The sequence below is a fragment of the Cydia amplana genome, chromosome 15 (genome assembly GCF_948474715.1).
Source record: "Cydia amplana chromosome 15, ilCydAmpl1.1, whole genome shotgun sequence".
NCBI classification, from domain to species: domain Eukaryota; kingdom Metazoa; phylum Arthropoda; class Insecta; order Lepidoptera; family Tortricidae; genus Cydia; species Cydia amplana.
The window spans coordinates 227,061-237,242 of record NC_086083.1 but is presented as its reverse complement, the minus strand read 5'-3'; positions in this window follow the sequence as shown (position 1 = coordinate 237,242).

The following is a 10,182-nucleotide window of genomic DNA, read 5'->3' as shown; positions in this document are numbered from 1 at the left end:
CGCATTTATTAGGGAGCAAGTGATATTGCTATCTCATTCTGCCGTATGGCTGCGTCCCTTGGAGTGGCCGGCGCTGGTCCATCGTGTAGAGGAGCCTTAAAGCATAGAAGGTAATAGTGTGTCAAAGGACTGTCTTATTTTAAACAGGAAAAGAAAAGGATGAGTATAGTTTTTTTGTTCCTATTTACTGACAAATTGGTTTGACCATCTATATTTTGTCCTCCACCGAGACTTCTAGCCAAATAAAGTGAATTTATCAACTAATGATTAATAAAAACATTTTGAAATAATTTAAAAATTGTATATTGTTTGATATGGCTTAAATATTGTGGTTAACTATAGGATACTTTATAAACCATTTCTACCCACACAGTTATGTTTATAAAGTTTATATAATAAATTTGTGTGTAAAAATATTTTCTATGTGTGCATAATGTAATGTCATACGATCACCGACGTACTCTGTGTCCGTACCGTACTACTCTCACACTCGCATTCACAAGTCGCGACTCGCGTGTTGAAAGTGGGAACTCGAGACTACAATTTGATAAAATTTCGGATAGAAATTGAGAGATGTGAATAAACAGTGTTTGATTACGAACAATAACATCAAAATGTATCGGAAGTTGATGTGGTGTTACGTTTTCGTATTGACTTTATTAGATTTATCGCTCAACAGCAAACTGACAGCCCAGGGAAAGAGCCATGGTAAAATCGATTTTATTATTTCCTTTCGGCTCAAATCTCGGGGTATCTGGACCGACCGGCGACCCTGGAAGTCACCATGTGGAAAAACACCATGTTTGCCAAAAGTAGCGCGTGAAGTGAAACTACAATTGTGATATCGGGCATAGAAGGTGGCGCGCGGCGTGATTTATTTTGGATCGGGGCCGAGGCGGGCATGTTTGTCGTTTTTGTTGCATTTTATAGTATTTTGGTCTCGGCTAGGAGAGAGGAAGCGCAGCGTGACACCGCTGGTCGCGGGGGCCCGGTGCGCGCCGTGCCGCCGCGACCGCCGCTGCCGGCGCTCACTGCACGCACCACCTGCCTGCCAACTTTACGATCAACCCGCCACCGTTGCTAATATACATATCTAGAACTTAAATCCAGCTGTGTATACAATAATATACCTACAACAGTTGTTTCAATAAAACACTAATTCCATTTTTATGTTTAGCAAGCATGGTGCCATTTCGTATTGTTATAGGTAATTTTATAAAAATATTTATCGTGTATAGTATTATTTTAACTAAAGTAGTACTCCTTATTTAGAGACTATAGGTATTTTTGTATAATTAAGAAATTACTCAATGATGGCTGGAGAAGGATTAAAAATGTCATCTCAGAATATTCTCATGTAATCAAAGAGATTTTTTAAGAGTATTAAATTCAATATTCGACGACAACCCGTAACAGATATAACTGGAGAGAATTGATTAGGAGAGCTGACCCTGAATAAGAAGATTAAAAAATCTTATTTAAAGAAACTCGGTCACTTTATTCTATTATATTTTCTAACCCCATTGATTCAAATTCGCTTGTATGAAAAACATTGTTAACCTTTCAAGTGTCATATGTCATATTTGAGTTGCTAGAATTTCGATTTTATTTCAATTAATCGAATTTCAGATTTAAATGACTTAAATTGTCCGGAAGCCGGTTCCTGCCACTTGATGAGTTAAAGAGTTAACTAAATACTTATCCCTCTAACTAAGGGATCTCTTCCATTTAACCTTTGAGGATTTATTTTATTTTATTTGAAATGATTGAGTTTATAGAATGTTGATAAATGTGTCAATTGTTTACAGGAGTCACAGTCCACGACTCGCTGGTGGAGGGCATCACATTTCAGGTAACTACATAATTATGTTCCTAAATAATATTTTCAAATACTTGAGGATAATCTTGCTCAGATCAATCTAATCCTAAACTAAGCAAAGTTATGGCTTTATGATTACTAAAGGAACTTACCCATACTATGTGACATGTAACCCATTTAAAAACATTTTTGCAATTAATTTAGTGGAATATGTTCCTACAAGAAATTGCATGCAGGGTGCTAGGGCGCTAGCGGGTATTGACTATGTGACAAAAACCTAAGAACACCCATACATAGGTTGTTGTTGTTGTTGTCTGTCCTAGGGCACCCCGGAGGTGCATAGGGCCTCCACAAGATCCTTCCACGCCTTCCTGTCTTGAGCAACCGCCTTGGCCTACATAGGTTGTCACTGTTGTCAGGTCATAAATGAATAGGCAACTGAATTTAGACGGGGTATAGTCGACGTCAAATGCTTAAATTTTTCGCCTTATTACAAAGGAGTAAGGTGCGAAAGTGTAAACATATCCTTGACCTCTACTGTACGTATGAAAGCAATCAATGACTAATTACTCCATCTTACAGTTGAAGTGATCTGTGATTAAAAGTTGTTTAACAGCAGGTAGTATTCTTTTGTTTCCCATAATTATGACATTGGCTGCCCATCAGTTGACAATAGATTTTACGTACTTTTCCTCTTATGGGCTCACAGGAAAATGGGAGGAAAAAACGGAAAGTGGCCTATTTTCTGTACTTGTTTCCTTGTATGCACTATGCACTCAAATTGTTATGAAAAATAACTAAATTTAATTATTTTAACTGAATTGTAAGATAGATCAAGAGAGTCAAAAGTACATGGAACAAATACTGGAATTATAAAGAAATATTCAAAAGTGAATTGCCAATTACATTAAAAAAGAAAGTCATGGATACATGCCTTATACCAAGTTTAATTTACGCATGCCAAACATGGAATTTTACCGAAAAGGCAAAAAATAAAATAATCACATGCCAGCGAGGAATGGAACGCAGCATGCTGAATGTGAAAAAGATATATAAGATAAGACACAGCACAATAAGAGAAAAATTAAAAACAATTGATGCTCTTGCTCAAGCAAGAAAGTTAAAATGGAGATGGGCTGGACACGTGGCGCGTCTGAAAGACCGCAGATGGACAAAAACAGTAACAGCATGGAAAGGGCCTGATGGCAAACGCCGACAAGGAAAACCAACTGCACGCTGGGACGAAGACATAAGAAAAATCGCCGGGCCGAACTGGCAAAAAACTGCTCAGGACCGAGAAAAATGGCTAGCTTTGGAAGAGGCCTTCACCTAAGGGGTTCCTGCTTATAGACTAAGTAACTAAAATACTAACAACCAAATAAATTAAAAACTAATATCTAACTAACCAAACATACATCCATATAACATATTTGTAGCAGGAAATAAAAGGCTTTTTATTTTTATTTTATTTATGTAAGATAGATAAAGCTCTGCCATTTATAGTTTTTGTAACAAATGGTATTTAAAAATGCTTATAAAAAGCATCATTATTCTAAGTAAGAATGTAGAGTAGATGGTAAAAAACTATTAAGACATTTAATGTAATCAGTAATCATTATAAAGCCAATATGTGACAATGTGTGAAAGGAATTTGATACTTAGAGTAAACCCAAGATAACTCTGCAACGATTTTGCGAATACAGACTGTGCAAGCGTTACTTATACGTTATGATTTATGATTTCGTAGAAGTTAGACGTTTAAAATAACACTCGCACAGTCTGGGCTATCGAAATCGCTGCAGGCTTCTTGGTCTTACTCTTATATATAAGTTGCTTAAAAATGGCGTCATTATTATTATTGATGAAATTCAGAAGTCAGTTTTAAATATCTTAACCTAAATCCTAAATGGTGCATTCATTTATGGAAGTGTCACATATTTTGGTCTGGATATACCATGTTAATAATTAATGATACCCTAGGACATATCCTATCGTTCGATCTGTTGCCGTCGACGTCCACTTTAATATCGTATGGAAATAAACCGAAACACGAGTACATTAAGGAAATGAGTTGTATTACGATTGTTTCGAGGGCAATTAGGCTAACGAAATTACACGAAAAATCCAAATAAAGGAGTACTCCCCCGTACTATTAAATTAATTAATATATCATATATGTCGCAAAAGTATCCCTGTCTGCCCTTCTGTCTGTTTGCTATATAGAACGCTTAATCCCCAAGGATACGGATTTACTAGGCTTAAATTTGACGCTGGATTTAGTAGGTATCTACTTGTCTAAATATTTCGTAGCCTTGGATGGCTTGGACACTTATCTAGAAGTGCTCAATTTGTGAATCACTGGAGCTAACATACTTATCGCAAGTATCGCAACTAATGTGATCCATCCGTTATATTATTCATAAACGGTCCTTAACTTGGACTTTATCTTGGACTCTATAATAATAGATCACGACGAAATCTGCATAAATCTACTGGGAAATTTAAAAAAATAATTTACAGACTTCACACCTCTCCTGTAGACATGCCCAAAGTTAAGGTCTAATCAAGCCTAATTTTCTGATTTAATTCGCAAAAAAAGGTTATAGTATAGTAGACTCTTCTCTTTCCGAACAGTTTCTAGTTATTTTATTTTCCACTTAGGTACACACACTTAGGTACTTATATTCACAAAAGCGGTAAACTATTGTCAATCGAAAAAAAAACAATTTTTGTTTTAAAATCTTCATATGACATCCCATAGACATTTTAAATTTCACTTCTTATTCTAATTAACCAATTTATTTTCCAGAGTATAATCATAATGACGATATATTTTGTGCAGGAATGGGGTTCGGAGGCGGGCGCGGGCGCGGGGTCCGGCCGCGCGCTGCCCCCGGCGGCGCTGCGCGCGACCCCGCCGGCGCTGGCGCTCGGCCGCGCCGCGCTCGGCGCCGCGCACGCCGCCACCGTCACGCTCACCAACACCGCCAACACCACCATGCACCTGGCCTCTATCGCCGGGACCACGCCCGACTTCCACGCCTCATTCTTCGACGCCAAGGTACGTGTCAGACGCAGACGGCTCTGTCGCTGGCTGGCCACCGTCACGCTCACCGACACCACCATGCGCCTCGCCTCTATCGCCGGGACCACGCCCGACTTCCACGCTTCATTCTTCGACGCCAAGGTACGTGTCACACGCAGACGGCTCTGTCGCTGGCTGGCCACCGTCACGCTCACCGACACCACCATGCGCCTCGCCTCTATCGCCGGGACCACGCCCGACTTCCACGCCTCATTCTTCGACGCCAAGGTACGTGTCACACGCAGACGGCTCTGTCGCTGGCTGGCCACCGTCACGCTCACCGACACCACCATGCGCCTCGCCTCTATCGCCGGGACCACGCCCGACTTCCACGCCTCATTCTTCGACGCCAAGGTACGTGTCACACGCAGACGGCTCTGTCGCTGGCTGGCCACCGTCACGCTCACCGACACCACCATGCGCCTCGCCTCTATCGCCGGGACCACGCCCGACTTCCACGCCTCATTCTTCGACGCCAAGGTACGTGTCACACGCAGACGGCTCTGTCGCTGGCTGGCCACCGTCACGCTCACCGACACCACCATGCGCCTCGCCTCTATCGCCGGGACCACGCCCGACTTCCACGCCTCATTCTTCGACGCCAAGGTACGTGTCACACGCAGACGGCTCTGTCGCTGGCTGGCCACCGTCACGCTCACCGACACCACCATGCGCCTCGCCTCTATCGCCGGGACCACGCCCGACTTCCACGCCTCATTCTTCGACGCCAAGGTACGTGTCACACGCAGACGGCTCTGTCGCTGGCTGGCCACCGTCACGCTCACCGACACCACCATGCGCCTCGCCTCTATCGCCGGGACCACGCCCGACTTCCACGCCTCATTCTTCGACGCCAAGGTACGTGTCACACGCAGACGGCTCTGTCGCTGGCTGGCCACCGTCACGCTCACCGACACCACCATGCGCCTCGCCTCTATCGCCGGGACCACGCCCGACTTCCACGCCTCATTCTTCGACGCCAAGGTACGTGTCAGACGCAGACGGCTCTGTCGCTGGCTGGCCACCGTCACGCTCACCGACACCACCATGCGCCTCGCCTCTATCGCCGGGACCACGCCCGACTTCCACGCCTCATTCTTCGACGCCAAGGTACGTGTCAGACGCAGACGGCTCTGTCGCTGGCTGGCCGCCGTCACGCTCACCGACACCACCATGCGCCTCGCCTCTATCGCCGGGACCACGCCCGACTTCTACGCCTCATTCTTTGACTGGCTGGCACATGGCTCACTGCAGATTAACCCCGTCAGTCAAGCCTCTCTCACTAATCAAAAATTAAGAAACCCTTCTTGCCATAGGAATTCCTCTTGGTAAAGCCACAGTCCCTTTGTCAGTGATCAGTGCGCATTTACTCTTGAAGTCTGGATAATAATCCCTAAACTTTCAGTACCTCTGAACAAACTTATTTATCAGTGAGTTCCTGAAACGTCTTTTGAAGAAACTTATTGTCTCGTACTTAACTCACAATAAATAACGGTATCCAAATACGCAAGGGTGTTGAACGGTAATGTAAAAAAGTTATAAAAACAAACCTAATCTAACAATAAGTTTTTACAACGCTTTGAAAGTTTACTGTTTCAAAAAAAAACAGGAGATAAAATATAAATACGGTCGAACCGAAGCATAATAGCGTACAAATGTTACTCTGTCAATACCTATGGTGTATTCTGTTTCTTTACAAAATCTTATAAAAGACTGACGTCTCCCCTCTTTTCTTAGTGACCACCTGGTCAACTGTTCAAGATGATACTTGTCGACCTTCATTAATAACCCCGTGTCCATAAGTACCAACAGATACTTAAGTTACTGATAATTTGTTGACTGTAAGTCGATGCGAAAAAGGTTTCCTAATGTTGTTACTACTAATATACCTACTTAGCAGCGACTCGCCTGATATGTCTCAATATGGTTTTCGTCTCGCCTTCGACACATTAACGGCGCACCTGGCGGTCACGAGTTGCAGGCAACACGCGATTTTTGCCAAACATGTTGTTGCTGAGGTTATCTAACGTGACGTCAAGTTTGACCATATGTAAGCCTTGTGTCGTTGCAACAAGGTTCATTTGTAATCAGTAAACAGTCGGTATATATAGTGCGACTCGCGAGAGGTCAGCGCGTTATCGCAGGATGCTCGCAGCCACCGCAGCTCCTGTTGAAAGTTATACTAACACCATGCAGTATGCTTACAGGCGTATGCGAATTTTAGTTATTCGATCTGTTACTGATCTGTCAATATGATACTGATCTGTCAGTGTCATATCGGAAACAGATCGAATAACTAAAATTCTGATACGCCTGTTATTCATTGATGGACTTTATGTCGTAGCGATAAGGTTCAATATTCAGTCAGCTAAGTATGTCGTCATTTGTCATTTCCTTTCCTCTTCATTTATTACTGGTTGACGAAACCGAAGCAAGGTTTTGAATGTTCTCTTTTGTCGCTCCTGAGTTATGGCAAAAATACACCATTCAAGCTCTTGGACCCTTTGCGGCACTACTCAATTTCAAAAAGAGGTTTGGTTATACACTAGAAAATATATCTTTGTCTTGAAAAAATAATACGCATTGCAACATGTTAAGGTAATTAGCTGTTGACATATAATTATAGCTAGAGTATGTAATGTATAATTGTATACCCTATGAAATGTGGTCACCGCAGGGTCTCATCGCTGCCGCAATGCTGTGGTCACGTGTAATCGCGTATTTTATTACTAGAATTTTCGTCGATATTCCAAGTATTGCCTACTCCGCGGGGAGCCACTATCATCAACTACGCATTTATGTAGGTAAATAAATATTTAACAATAGCGATACGGTGCGTCAACTGCACTTCGATATACCTAATCCTAATTAACTGGCCGTACATAAACCGTAACACGACGTAATAAGGCCTTCAAATAAACAGTTTTGTGCGTCTTTGTTTGTATAGTCAAGGTATTCAATATCAACACAGACAAAATGCCAAAATATGTACACACTACCTTAATGTACGCGAAATATCGTCGTGTAGCCATACTTTCAGCACTTTGTCCATGTCGATATTATAATGTATGTACCTGGAATGTGCAGTCGCGATCAGATTTATCGGGGCGGCCAAGGTGCTCACAAATACATATCCGAACACGCCTTTTGTCAAGGTGATCCCATCAAAAACATTACATGTAAAAAGGTACAAGTCTCGCAACGCTTTTACTACAAAAAAGTTTTGAGATGTAATGTGAAACCAAGTCGGTTATTTTAATCAGTGCCAGGGGGTGTTAAAACCGTATCAATAAGATATCTTTAATTTGTAATACCTATAATGACTTGGCCATCGCACGGCTGCATAATAATGACAAAAGGATCATCGTCACCTATTAAAAATAATTCTAATTGAACATAACTCTAGCGCTAATTGCAGTTTGAGCATTACCTACACATATTTACGAGTACGGTACGAGTAAAGCATTATGTGCGATTGCCAAGTCATTATATGTATTACAAATTAAAGATATCTTATTGATACGGTTCTAACACCCCCTGGCACTGATTAAAATAACCGACTTGGTTTCACATTACATCTCAAAACTTTTTTGTAGTAAAAGCGTTGCGAGACTTGCACCTTTTTACATGTAATGTTTTTGATGGGATCTCATCTCTTTTTGTAGGCAGTCCTTCTTTTCGGGTATTCATACCCATACTATGTATACACATATCATAACTAAACATATCTTCATTCATACTCACATCGTACATCGTAGTGTACTTTTACTTTACCTACTATTTGTAGGAACTGCAACAGTAACTTTGTAATATCATATATTTATATGGGATTACAAACTTACTTATGCAGTTCTTAGATCTTTAAAACGTGACTGATATTGCAATATTTTTAGGTTTTCCCTTTATGTGGCCATTAAACCCTAACTCTGTACCAAATTTCAGCTCTCTGAGTTTATGGGAAGTACTAGTTCTACTCTGATGATCATGAGTGAGTGAGTGAGTGAGTGTCATAAATGCGAAACTTTGCTTTCGCTTAACTTCGGAAGTAAATGACCTACAGACTTGAAATTTTGGATTTTAAGTATGTGATTATAGCTTACTGGATGACGAAAATTTCTGCGTTCTGGTCTTATCCAGAGGTTCTCAAATAGGGGCCTGAAAATGCGGCGAAATGGTTCCAGTAAAGGATGGTACGGCAGTGTTTGCTTCGCGCTCGACTTGGCGGGGGCACTGCCGTGCCCCCAGATATAGAGTGCCTGTTCAGATATTATTGAGCACTTCGGCCGCTCCTTTGACATAAGGTTTAATAACTGTCAGTAAGCACACGATGGTACTGGAACAAATCAGATCTGTCGCCAGTTCTTCATTAACATAATAATAGGAAATGTTCATAAATTGTGACGCAACAAGTTAAGTTGTTGACATTGAGATAGTATATTTATAAGTGACCGATTATCTTTGAGGGACGATCCGTCTGTGTTGATGTCAGTCAGGGACAATTCTGCAAAATAAATAGGGAATAGCAAAAAAACTGTTACAAATATACAGTTTTCGGACTTAGCCAAATTGCTTATTGTCAAATTTCATATTTGTATGTTGTATGTGAACGGGGTACGTTAACTTAGAAGTTTGATTATTTCAGAAATAGATACATACAAAACGAAGTGATCTATTATCTTATAAAGTTGATCTTTTTACTTTGAAGTGTTGGAACTCGCTCGAAGTTGTTTAAAACGTCCAGATACAAATTAGGCAGCGGCGTGGCGTGGAGGTGCGCCTTTGACGTACGTGTTATCTTATCGGCGTTATGTCACAGTTTGTTTGTCTCATTATGTATGTATGTATATATGTATACTCTGTATTACACGAATGTTACCATTGACTGGCTTATTTATAGATTTATAGCCTTATTTTTCGCAAAATACTTATATTTTTAACAATGTGACGCCAATAAGATACCTAAATAAATTTTAGACATTGAGTAATTAAATAAATATAAATGACTACCTATTTTACCTACCTAATGAATTTTGCTCATAGGTACAGTCAGCAGCAAAAGTTGCTAAGCGGGCAAGGTGTTCAAAATGATCTTGACGCGACTTTATTGTTAAGGGAATAAGAGCGTGTGAAGGTAATTGTGAACACCTCGCCCGCTTAGCAACTTCTGCTGCTGACTGTATATTGTATAATGCAAAAAAAAAATGTTTTCTATCAAGAAAAAAAAAACAATCGTAAACAGAGTTAGATATATTCTCAATGTAACATTAAATAAGAAATA